Source organism: Haemaphysalis longicornis, unplaced genomic scaffold (genome assembly GCF_048455015.1).
Source record: "Haemaphysalis longicornis isolate Haplotype H1 unplaced genomic scaffold, Haemaphysalis longicornis Haplotype H1 scaffold_5, whole genome shotgun sequence".
NCBI classification, from domain to species: Eukaryota; Metazoa; Arthropoda; class Arachnida; order Ixodida; family Ixodidae; genus Haemaphysalis; species Haemaphysalis longicornis.
Window position 1 is genome coordinate 149488704 of NW_027526385.1, and position 13628 is coordinate 149502331.

General features: G+C 45.2%; 1 protein-coding gene across 2 annotated transcripts in view; it reads left to right on the plus strand.

The window, feature by feature from the left end:
- Positions 1-11387: 11387 nt before the first annotated feature.
- Positions 11388-13628, plus strand: part of LOC144139444 (uncharacterized) — a 46214-nt gene continuing 43973 nt past the window's right edge. For both annotated transcript variants that reach the window (XM_077671772.1, XM_077671774.1), the window contains exon 1: positions 11388-11507. The gene's annotated coding sequence lies outside the window, so the exon portion shown is untranslated. The remainder of the gene's footprint in view (positions 11508-13628) is intronic.

The window sequence follows — 13628 nt, forward strand, 5'->3', positions numbered from 1 at the left end:
ACTGCAAGAGTTGGCGTGGTGAAATAAAGGTTACATTTATGAAGGTCAGGACACACAGGGCTTAAAATGTCTGTCATAAAGACGACATATCAATTCAATGGCTTTTCTTTAAACAGATTTATTTTGATTCTTCCACGGTTCGTGTGTATTGCAAGATACGTAAATCGTATTCCATCACTCGACGTATTATTAACAAACATTTTGTAATTTAGCATGCTTGCGCTCTTTAATATGGACACATTTTAGCTGCATTTAGTAGGGATTGAGCGGTAAAAAAATCTATGTAATTTTTCTGTGATAGGCTGTTGTCAAACCTGAGAGCCTACCACTGTAAAAGGTGACCATTTAAATTAAAAGATTTGAAGGGTAGGAAAATGTGGTGGGAGTAGGTTCAGAGTTAGCTGCAGTAAAATATCAATAAAATTAGCTTTCATCAGCCGGTTGTTATTCCGCAACAAAAGCTGGAAGGGATTCGAAAAATGGACAGGATTGTTTCTTGAACTAATCACTCGGTACAGGCCGCAATCCTCCAGATAAACTACTATACTTCAAGTTCTCTCATTTGGTAGGTCATTACGTAAAGTAACAACAACAGCGGTGCGAGAACAGATCCTCAAAATACAAACAGTTTGTGTACGTACGGGCGGTATACCTAAGTTTCAACGTAAACAGGCCATTGTACTGAAATATTAACAAATGGAACAACGCTGAAGAATTCAGAAATACTTTTCCTTTCCAGATCGTCGTGGGTACATACAAAATTAGTGAAAACGAAATTCAGCAAGTTATGGAAGAATTGAGTGAGTGTGGAAAGTATGACAAAATTCGGAACAACTGCCAAATATGGGTTGTGAAATTTTTGTTCAAGTTGAACATCCCGTTCCCAGACATGCTGAAGACGATCGGCGAAAAGGTGCGTCATGTTGCTATGCTGTCAAGCTTCAACGTCTCTCCACTACCGCTTTGTGAAAATTACTGTGCATAGTAAACTGAAGTTTGGGCTTTTTTCTGGAAAGTTTGAAAGGGAGCCAAACGGATTTTGACCTTGCTTCGGGTGAAATTGAACTGTTCTTCCAGAGAAGAGAGAAAAAACCGAAAAAAATAACAATTTTGCCGTAAGAAGAAGCAATACCACGCTTTGTTTGCATTCTGTTGTTAGCGCCTTTCGTTCAAAAAATTGCAGAATTCCAGACATATTTTCTAGGGTTGAGCATTCCTACGCCACTTGTCTACATTTTCAGTACTTTGCAGCCATATTTGGCTGCCAGTAGCCAAAATAGTTGGGTGATGTTATATTTTATGTTATGTTATGTTATTTGTGGTAATTTTCCTTTCCTTTGAAGCTACGCCATAAATGTCCTTTACCAGGCTATTTCTGCATTTTCTTGCAGACTCAAAACCTAGTGCCAGGTTCGTCCTCTTCGCAATTTTTAATCGTGCCTTTGCTGTTATTTTTTATGAGCTTCACTGTTGTAATGTATAGGGGCAGATGCTTCAGTCGCAAATTCTTGATTTTGTCAGTTTTTTCTATTTCTTGGTTTTTCTGTTCAATCAATCATTTCCATTTACGCTATTATAACAATCAAAGCGTTACTTCCGCCAACTATGCATTTTTGAGCAGATACTAGGCTTTCCACGTTAGCACTGGGAGGAGTGAGCGTAGTCGGCAAAGAATTGTACATAATAAAAGGAATTAATAAATCGTCAGGAGAGCCTGTTGTCAGCAGTGCGAATTTTACAGTCGCGTAATGCCGCGTTCACATATCCGGAGGTCAAAATCAAGAGAAAAGCGGAGTACGAGCTTCACAAGAGTCAAAACGCGGCGCGATCCTTTCGTGCGTACATCTGAAGCCTTCGCGACCATCGCACAGCTGCTTTCTTCATAATTCGGGCGCGTTGATATTCTAAAAGCACGCTCATTATGTAAATCGCCCCTGCATTGCCTGACACTTAAAAAAGCGCGATTTGCAGAACTGTCACCTAGAATGCCGCTGCGGGAATTTTCAAAAAGCAACACAATCCGTTATAAGTGTTCTTTTGAAAAAGCTTTCGTCTGCTTTATCAAGCAGAATATTGTTCGCTAATTTTCGCCCAATTGTTGTTTGCATTCTCAAAATTGTTAATCAAAGACACGGTATGATAAACTGCTATTTCCTGTTTCCGAATTTTATTAGCCCATCTCGCGACCTTCTGTATTTTAAGCAGCTGTTGAGGGGTACCTGTGTGTACCAGAAATTCCCGCTATGATGCTAGCGGTGACACTTTGTGATAAGAAAACGACTGCATGCATTACAGAAAAAAACTGGTGTGGGAGGCATTCTAGCTCAAATTCGAAGAAAACGGGTCACATTATGCGTATCAGGGAGAACGGGTGGATGATACGTTTAACGGAGTGGCTGCCAATCCACCGTGCACGAAATAGGGGTCGGTAACGACTCGATGGAGGGATGACCTACGACGATTTGTTGGGAAAGGGAGCTAGCAGTCCGTAGACGAGGGTAGAGATTTTTGGGATAGCCTTTCTTTCCGCAGTAGACACAACTTGGCTTGTGAAGATGATGGTGAATATGAGTATCAATGGATGTGTGAAGTAATTTTAGTTCCTGTTAAATGTCTTTTCAGATGCCTGACTTTTTTGTAACTGACAAATACAAGAATTACAGGGTCATTGTGGAATTGCTCAAGCAGCATTTCAGGGAATCGGCACGAGAGAACTCAGCAGAAGAGCTAGAAGCTGCAATTTAGTCTTCTAACAAAGCCAGATGTACCCAAGCACCAACCTGCAAGATGTGCGAAATCGAACAGTGACTCCGGCAAAGATATGAGTACGCGCAATACCATACACGCAGGGCCCTGTTTTAGTTGAAAAAAAAACTAGCTTTCGATAATGCCTTCTCTATAACTCGCTCTTTCGATAGCTCGGCCACTAAGCACAATCACAACGAATAATAAACGTAGAAATTTTTTCCTACACAAAGAAAGCAAGGATGTCTCTAGGCCGATGCTAAAAATAAAAATCTCTCTATGGACTTTACGCCAGGGTTAAAAAGGTGTGACGACACTAAACCATGCGAACCACCACAATCGCGCAATGTTATCCATTAAGGTAGCTTTTTTTTCTCTGTGGAAACATAGGCTTCATGCGAGATAGAGGCTGGTGAGTCACCGCTTTTATCTGCTTTTGTTATTTGCCGCCTAATGTTTTAAATGTTACGTTGCAAGTTACGCGATTTTTATTCTGACATTACAAAAGAGTTCATTTTGATTTTCGTTGCCATGGCGCCCTTTACGAAATGCTAGTGCTCCTGCAGTACTCTCCTGAACATGCCACACTGATATGAAACCATTGCGATGCAAATATTCAGGCAAGCGTACTAGGAACTGGCTTTCATCACCGATTGTATGACGGCGGTTGTAAGCCTACACTAACGTGCTCATGAAAACGTGTCAGTAATATATACTGTTGTATATGATTCTCTCTGTGAATGCTGCGAATATCGCGTTCTGTGCACTATGTAAATATTGACAGAAGGGGGTATTTAAAATGTGCAATGTCCGCCATATTCAGCTGTCTTGTTTATATGATGGCATCTTCTATGAACAAGCCATCCGGTATTTGAAGCAAGTATTTTGTGTACTTATCCCGAAATAAGTAATGCACTGTTTCTGTTCCTGGAGATATTTTATACTGTAATTATTTTCGTTGGTTTATGAAAGAAACTGCAGTGTTAGGCTGATCCGTTGCTTGTGTTTAATCTCATTTGTTACTTTTCTGAACAAATATGGTATATTTCTTACCTGTCATTTCTCAGCTCATATCCATTGCGTTCTCGTAGAGTTTATTCTGTTTTATACTCTCTCCGCAGTTTTTATTCTATTTAGCCATTTACTGATATTTTAGGAAAACATTTTTTTCTATTTCTCAAGCTGTTCATGAAAGATGCTGCGCTACGTTACATCGTCTCTTAGTATGTTTTACAGTTAGCGAAAAGATTTGTTTAGTTAAAAATCTTTGCCAAAGCGACTGTCTTGAAAACGGCAGTGTATGTTGCAGAAATATGCAGAAACAACAGGGGTTTCGGGATTCCTCAAGCTGAAATTGCGAACCTTTCTGTTCCCTCTTTCTTTTTGAAGGAAAAAAATAAATTTTCATTTGGTTTCCTCGTTGACGCTTCACAAATCCATGGTTTTCTTTGCTTGTAATGTGTTCTTTTAAGGCAACGCTTTCTTGGGCTCACTGACGGCGGTGTTGTAACCAAGACTTACTGCAGAAAGGCCAACTTTACACAATTAAACGAAACTTGATGATGATGGTGATTATGATGATGGTGGTGGTGGTGAAGACAAGACAAGAGAAAAGCGATTCCCGCGGTCGGATTTGACCTGGATTCTTCGCGTTAAGAAGCCGCCGTCTATTCTACTGCGCCTTCATCGTATTAGGGTCACTCAGCATTTTTTTAAGAGGGGGGGGGGGGAAGGGCGCGCTGTGCGGGCGTTAGCATTGAACTTTGGCTTTGGAATTTCGCAGTTTAAATTTCAGAAATGGGTAAGACAAATTGCGGACTTTGATTTGCTTGAGGTTGCATAAGGAAAAAATTGCGTTTGACCAATGTTTTCCTGAGAAAGAAGGTTTCATTTTTGCTTTATACCTCACAGCAAGCGTTTTCTCTGTTCGTTCAGTTGTCTGATTATCCTTAGAAATCTTTCAAACACCCTAGATTCCTACTTCATCAAAGACCTCACAACGAATTATTTATTGCTAATCTCTCAAATACCTAAAAGCAGGTTCAAATAGCGAATCGCTTAAAAATATGTCTCACAGTAATTCAGCACGATCTCCGTAATTTATAACCGATATTGTTTCAGTGTGCAGTTAAATGGATTTCCCCAGCAGAACATAAAAAAGAAGGTCCCATAGAAAACGTTTAATATTCAACTTTCTGTTTACAGTGGCGTGCACAATATTTCATCTATAGGAGAGGTAGGACATGGCGAACCATGCAAATAAAGTACCAAACCCCAAATTAGTAGTCATCGGTAAACATCGTTAGTAGGTTCGATAGAGATATTGAAGATTTGTGAACTAGTTAAGAAAGTTCTCGCGTAGATATTTTTGACATACATAAAAAATACAAATCCGAAATTAAAAATGAGTGCACCAGCAAACTGAAGACGAAACCAAAGAAAAAATGGGGGCTCGTATTTAGGTGACGCAGTCATGCATAGCTTGCTGGTAGGGTTACAGTTTAGGTTGGTGGGGTTGGAAATCCTCAGTTGAAGCAGGAGAAAAGAAGTGTTTGTTTTCTACAATAAGTACTTTTCGATGTTAGTAATGTATATGATTACTTTGAAAATGTCTTGTCTCTAGTATTCAGCAATGACATTCTATCACAACCCTGCGGAACACTAGAGCATATGCAGTGAGATTCCAGGAAACGGTGAAGAAGCCGAAGAAAACAAAAAGACCAGGAAAATCACACTCCCGCGGATGTGTGCCCGAAAGGAAGAGCGGGAGAGGAGTGTGTGGAAGAGGAGGAAGAAGCAGGCGTCGGATTGGGGAAGTGGAAGACTGGCTAAAGCTCCGGACGCGCTAAAGAAAGGCGACATTCACCTGAGGGTGACGACTGTGTAGTAGCGCCGGGGAATCGCCAGCTCTGTCGGCACAGCGGGGCCCGCGCCGTAGAGCATGTGTCCGGCTCTACGCGTGTCCGGTTCTACAGCGAGGGACCCGCTGTGCCGGACACCCGTTATTTCCTAACCTTCAGGTGCCAGAGCTTTGCGCCGGGTCGCCTGGCCGACGTTCATTCCTTCAGGGGCCGCCATATGCCTGTCGAAAAATACTGTTAAAAATATTATCGGTTCATACCGGACCGGTTTGACGGCCGTATATATTTAATGGGTTCAAACCGGACTGATTTGAGGATTCATCACCATCATCGTCATCGTCATCATCAGCCTCTCTCCGCCCACTGCAGGGCAAAGGCCTCTCCCATAGATCTCCAATTATCCTGGTCCTGTGCTAACTGCGACGAGTTTATCCCTACAAGCTTCTTGATCTCATCCGCCCCTCTAACCTACTGCCGCCCCTGCCACGCTTGCCTTCTCTAGGGATCCACTCTGTTACCCTACTGACAAACGGTTCTATTGTTTTTGAATTACATTCCCTGCGTACACCCACTTCTTCTTAATTTCTACTAACATGTCCTCAACACGCGTTTGTTCCCTGAGCCACTGTGCTTTCTTCTCGTCCCTTAATCTTACCCCTATCATCTTCCGTTACTCTGCTCGCTAATTCCTCCTCAATTTAGGTTGAATCCCTTCAGCAAGCCTCGAAGTTACTTTCCCGTAGGTTATTACCGGTAATAGGCTGCCGTCATAATATGCTGCGGTAATATGCAGATCTGAGGTTTCGACCGAGTCAAATGCTTTCTCATACTCTGTGAAGGCTATCAAACGGGTTAAGTATGCTCCGCGCATTTTTCTATCACCTGATTTCTTGTGTGAATATGGGCCATTGTTGAATAGCCTCTTCAAAACCCCGCTTGTTCAATGGTTTGGCTGAAATCTAAGGTGGCAGAAATTATGTTCGCCATTACCTTGGTAAGTGCCTTGTATACGACTGACAGGAAGCTGATCGGCCTGCAATTTTTCAAGTCCTTCATGGCATCTTTCTTATGGACTAGGAAGACATTTGTTGGAGGATTATACAGTATCAAACAGGCCTTGACTGACGATTATACAGGTACCTGGCCCTGTCTGACGATCATGCTTGTCTGACCAAGCCCTGTTTGGAACCGTAAACAGGTGCGAATTGGCGTATTCATGGGAGCTGCGGCCGTCGCAAAGAGGTATACCATCCGCCTCGCATGAAAAAGGGCCGCAGCTCGAATCCTGGTTCTGCACAATTCCCACCCACAAAAGAAATCCGCATGTTGTAGAATTTCAGAAAGAGGCTGGGTGTGTGGCCTGACCACGGCGACCATTACCGGCAACGCACTCCCTTACTAGAGGAGGACTGACCACCCTGGTGCAGTAATGGGCACATCATCCCATGAATACACCAATTGAACATCGGCGCTCAGTCTCCAGTGACTGCGAAGCAACTGACCATGGCTTCGGTCAGACCTGTGACGCAGTGGAGTGTGTTAAGAATCCCTGCATCTGGACAGGCGGCCATTGGAATATGAACCTGGTAACGTTTCACAAGAGAACATTACCTAGCGAAACGAGCCTACAGGCGTTGTTTGAGTAGTTAAAGGGCATTAAATACAATCAATAGGGCTTAGCAAGGTTAGGAGGAGAGGTTAAGCCCCTACAGCGGTGAAAATGAACACGTCCTACCTCACGATCGTCTAGTGCAGGGGTCTCAAACACGCAGCCCGCGGACCCTTCTATTGCGGCCCGCGGCCCTCTCATGAGTGTCTTGGTTCGTTTATTTTTTTAAGCAAATGCGTAAGTGCGCGCCCTCCTTGTGTAGCCAAAGACGCAGATGGTAAGAGACTGCTCGAAAACGCGTGGATATCGTCTTTCACGGCTTTGCGTTACCAGACTGAACACAACTCTTTCCCGGAGGCCCCTTAATTCGGGCGCCGTTAGGTAGGGCGCACAATAGTCGCAAGCAACTGAGACTTGTGAATCGAGCACTCTACAGTGCGCACAGGGCTGGGCGAGAACAGGCCACTGAGAAACTTCCCGCGGCGATTTATGACCCTGCAAACGAGGCTGCACGCCGCTAATGAGAAGACGGCGCCTTCACAGGAGTTTTCCAGGCTTCCGCGAAAGTGCAAAGGTTTCCGGGCGTTGTGTGGTGTGTGCGGATGTTTGCTTTCCTGTTCGCCTTCGTGTCAAACCCCTTTACTTCGCTGCAGATGTGGCGAAAAGGGGGCAGCCACACGTCAGATTCTGGGTTCGGGCTACAAAATGCGTCCACGTGCGTTTAGGGGCGGGTGGCAATGTTATTTATAGCCTGGGAGAGAGCGACATCGCGCTGCTGAGGAGAAGACTGCACATTGCACGCCGAAACTGTGTACGTCCAGACATCATAGAGACTCAAAACTAAGCGCCTATCCTCCGACTCGCAAAGTGTTGATGACAGCCCTGTGAAAGGTAGCGGCGCCCCAAGTCAATCATGATAAAGCGCACTACATATTTGTGCTGCTACGCGCCTGTCGCCTCCGTAAATGTGACAGGTGTCTTTTTGGGCAACGGTCAAATTAGTGTCGCATAAAGGCAGTGATGGGAGCAGTCACAGTTGATTTTACCCAACCGGCCCAACCGCTTCCGCCCACTGACTAGCCAGAGTCACTGTTAATTATTATTTATGACTCGGCCTAGTCAGTTAGCGAAGGCGGTTTGTCCGGTGGGGTAAAATCAAGACTGACTGATCAGTTTGCAGTTGCGAAATGACAACAGCGAAGATTGCTGTACTGGATGGAAACAGTCTGACTCTATTTTTACCCAACCGGCAAAACCGCTTCTGCTCACTGACTTGCCAGAGTCATTATTGATAATTAACAGTGACTCTTACTAGTCAGTGAGGGGAAGCGGTTTGGCCGGTTGGGTAACATCAGCTATGACTGCTCCCGTCGCCGCCATGATGCGACATTAATCAGACCATTGCCTTCTTTTTGACCTGTTGTTTTTTGGTAGATCTGTAAATGATGAAGGTTTCTGCTGTGGAAGCCTAACGGGCCACAAATGTTGTTGTTCAAGCAGTCTGCAAAACGCAAAGTGGAAGACGAGAAGAGGTGCTTTCAGGAGCGATGGGAACTTTATTATTCCTTCACAGAATCAAGAGACAAGGTGTTGTGCTTAGTCTGCCACCAGACTGTGGCTGTGCCGAAGGAGTACAATGTTCGACGCCACTTCATGTCTTGCCATCACGAGAAGTATGGTGCTCTTACTGGCAGCGTTCCGGAGCACACCATGACTCAACTGAAGGCGGTGTTGGGAAAGGCGAAAAACCTGCTCAAAAATGCGGCCAAAGCAAGCGACGAAATGATAAGGCCAAGCTTCGTGATTTCTGAGCTTATTGCCAAATCATCCACGCCCTTCACTGAAGGCCTGTTCGTCAAGCACTGCCTGCTCGGAGTCACTGATGCTACCTGTCCCAGCATAAAAAAGACATTCGAGAAAATAAGCCTCTCTCCAAACACTGTCGCCCCGAGAATTAACGATATCAGTGGAGACACTGAAACAGGATTAATCAACCGATGCCACGCGTTCGAAGCATTCTCTGTTGCAGTGGATGAAAGCTCTGACATTGCAGACAACGCACAATGTGCTATTTTTGTAAGGGGTGTCGACAAAAACCTCAACGTCACTGAGCAACTCCTGGACTTAATCCCAATGAAAGGCACGACCACAGGGGCGGATATTCTTTCTGTTCTCCATAGAGTGGTCGAACACGCAGGACTACCTTGGGAAAAGTTGGTTTGTTTGGCTACAGACGGTGCGCGATCAATGGTGGGATGCAAGAGCGGGCTTGTTGGTCGATTGCGGACGAAACTTGCTGCACTAGGAATCACCAATCAATTTGCCGCGGTTCACTGCATTTTGCACCAAGAAAGGCTATGCGGCAAGTCTCTACAAATGAAGAGCGTCATGGAAATTGCACTCAGCGCAGTGAACTTCATTTGTTCAAGAGCTCTTAACCACCACCAATTTGTATCTTTTTTAGGAGCGGTTGGCAGCGAATATGGTGAAATTCTGTACCGCACAGAGGTACGATGGCTGAGTCGTGGAAGAGAGCTGAAACGATTTTTGGTCTCAGAGAGGAAATTGACGCCTTCATGAAGACCAAGAACAGGGCCATTGTTGAGCTGTCAGACGAAACGTGGCTTCTCTCCCTTGCGTTCCTCACTGATATAACTGATCATTTCAACTGCCTCATCGTTAAACTTCAGGGAAAAACAAACTGATCAAAAAAAAGCATGACGACATTCAGACCTTTCAATTCAAAATGCAGCTTTGGGAGAGACAGATGAGAATTCAGAAGTTTGATAATTTTCTAACCCAGGAGTCGCTGGAGAACGTGATAAACAATCATGTGATAACTTCGCTGACCTCCTCCATGATCTGAGGGACGCTTCCAAGACATCACCAGCCTCGCCGATGAATTCCGAATTTTTTTTTTTTTGTTGCTGTTTTTGGTGCCGGTGGATGACGCTGCGCCCGAGCTACAGATGCAACTTCTTGAGCTGCAGGCTAACACCCCGTTCAAGCAGACATTTCAGGACGTGGCTGTAACAGACTCCTACAGGTTTCCTGACGACGCAAGTTTCCTGGCGCTACGTAAACAGGCTGCCAGGATCATTGCCATGTACGGAAGCACCTGCTTGTGCGAACACCTGTTTTCCTTGTTGGAGGTGAACAAGTCAGCTGCCCGGTCGAGGATGACTGATGAGCACCTGCGATCGACCATGAGGGTCGCTTCCGCGCAAGAAGTTCAGGCGGGCATTCCTTCTCTAGTCACAGCCAAGCGTTGCCAGGCATCAAGCCACCATGGTTAGAACAATAGCAGCTATATTGTTCTTCTCAAGGAATAAAGTTTTGTGACTTTCCTAAATGATACCCGCAATATTTTCTCGTCTATTACTATCAATAGCGCTTTATTCTAGTAAGATACACACACGCAACAGCCTTCAAGACATTTTTTTTTGAGGCACCCAATGCGGTCAACATTTGTTGAAGCATATTTGTGGAACAAGTATTTTATATTTCAGAATCGGCGTCCCCATTTTAGTCATCCTGTAGATCGGTATCGATATGTGTCTCAAATTCTGACGCATTTCTATTCAGGAATGACCAAGCATATGTACAAGATGTGGGAAAGAACTACTTGCTTCTTTGAAATGGAAGCGTTATCTTACATTTTGTTAACCCCCTTCCCCCCCCCCTCCCTTCGTTTCAACCTTCTGAACTATCCCGGCCTTTGCGGGACTAAAATTCGTGACCGCGGCCCGCTAACTCGTGGGAGTTTGAGACCCTGGTCTAGTGGAAGGAAGAGAACTAGGAGTGGGACTTCCAGTCAATAAAAGCATAGCTGGCAAGATCTAAGTGGTGCCGAAGTCTCTGCTGCAATCGGTTTTGGTGCGCTTAACGCGGAGACGGTAGATAAGACCTACTATGTCTTCGTACCCCGCCACTTTCGTTCGGCCGCCGTTGATGCCCCGGCTGCACCACAACCGAAACTAATGGCCTTTAAATCACTTTCCAAATTTTATCGCGCGCCTCCCAACTAACGTATCGCCAACGTGCCCTCCACACGCCACACGCCCTTCTTCGAGCTACGGAAGTGGATGTTCCGCCATTGCTTGGGTTGCGACATTTCCGGGAAGCGATATAGTGGCTCGACAGCTTGCGACTCAGCTGCATTGTCAATTTGCTTAGCAATCCGTCTAGCGTCTTGGTGCAACAAAAACATGCTGCGTTGTGTAAGCGCAGTAACTTGTGAGGTGAACGCACGACTCTAAAAACAACACGCGCATCGGCATTATAGCCTTCGGGTGAGTAGTGAATTTCGATATAGCAATTGCATTATGCGTTATGTCTGTGATGCTCCGAAGTCGTGTGACGTTTTAGAAAAGCTAATGACGAGGTACGAAGTATCGGCAATCTTTTCTCCTGTTGTTCCATACCCGCCGCGGTGGCGCAGTGGCTAAGGCGTTGCGTTGCGCTGCTGAGCACGAGGTCGCGGGTTCGATTCCCAGCCGCGGCGGCCGCTTTTCTGATGGAGGCGAAAAGCAAAAACGCCCGTGTGTACGAGATTTCGGCGCACGTTAAAGATCCCCAGGTGGTCAAAATTAATCCGGAGCCCTCCACTACGGCGCGCCTCATCGCCTGCGTTGCGTCGGCGCGTTAAACCCCACAATCAATCAATCAATCCTATTGTTCCGTGCCGTCCCCGTAATAATTGGCCAGTTCGCGTCACGCGATTTACACTGCGACGGTTCATGGACACCGCCTCTTTGTTGTTTATGCATTTTCTGTTGGTCAACTGCGGTAGCCTCAGCTTATCCTGCCTGCTCTGCGGCTGCGCGCGATCAACGTCGTTCCGAATGGGAATCAAGGATAACGCGCTTCGCAGCATTTCAGCTGCAGAAGTGTGTCCGAAGATGCCGTATAGCTGCCACTTCGGCAGTGTTGTTTACAAATGACCCCGTCAACGTTAGGAGAGAGGCGGCAGAGGCGGCAATCCGGGAACACCGATAAACACCAAAATGGCCGCCGTTGCTCACTTGTGTGCCTCAGTGCGGGTACTCTGAATCTTATCTAGTGACACTAATGGGTACCTAGGACGATGCTGGCACCCGGAAAAAGACGCACCAATACACGAGTGGGAATAATTCTGACAATGGCTTTTATGTTTAGAAGTAAAAGTGTGAATACAACGTTGCTCAACTTGTACACATAGAGACAGGAATTAAGCGAGCGGCATTTAATTAAACGCAAGATGGTTTTAAAAAGTGCGATCACAATTGAAGATAACATGACAAATATGATGATAAGGCTACGCATGCTAATATGCATCTTTGCTGAGGCACTATTTTTTTCCTGTATTTCTGAACAAAGTCGCCAGAGCTATCAAGGTCGTCTAGGGCACGACGGTGAACCGTATACCGCGTTGCTTAGTTGCAATTTTACAGAGAGTGGCATTCCGAAGGACAGAATAGAAAATCTTGGTGCTGAAAACCGCGCAAAACCACAAATAAGGTGGTTTACGTCCTCGCACGCGTTAAAAACAGTGCTTAGTTGGGAAGTAGTCTGTAGAAGTCTGAAGAGGAACTGAGTAGTGTAGGCGACATTCACCTGAATGCGTCATAAAAGCATTTGGAATGCTTAGTAAGTGCATGCTTCTTACTGCAAATACAAAAATGTAATGATTTTAAAAGCGCTGTAGTGCAGAAAACACAATACAGTCAAAACTCGATTGAATGAAACCCGGTCTTACGACGAATTTCTCGATCTAACGAAAAAATTCCGATTGTCCTGCAGATGTCTATACGGCTCAATGATGTTATGAACTCGAAATAATGAAATAGGTTCGGTGCCATTCCCCATTTAAAGAAGTCTTTCGAGAAACAGACGCATTTTAAAAAGGGCAATTTCAAACATGTTTCCTCAGAATACCAAGATCTGATCTTCCAGGACTGCCTGAGCGCCGGCGCAGACGCAAAAGTTGACACGACAGAGGTTGTGAGCGATGAAGAAATCGTACGATTAGTTTCCGGCACACAAGTACTATAAGACGCAGCTGATGACCCTGAAACTGCTGACTCTTCTGTGCCCGCTCCACGGCAGCTTATGGGCGCCATTGACTTTTTCGGGTCCTTTTCTCGGGCTCACGAATAAATTTAAGACGTGTAAACGGCCCTGCGTTCTTCGAAAAGTCTGTCTGCTCAATGCTAACGAAGGGCACGCAGTCACGCTTTTCGGGCAGAAAATAAATTCGTGTCCCCTTACCCCTAGCGTTTTACAGTTATTCCTTTCATAGCGGACTTTTAGCGCATTCCCTAATTATCGATGGACGAGCGTTGCGGCCACTGAAAATACAATATCAGTGCTGCTGCTGGGATGCACCTCCCTTTAGACATATAATCTAAGGAATCCATTCCTTGTAAAATGAC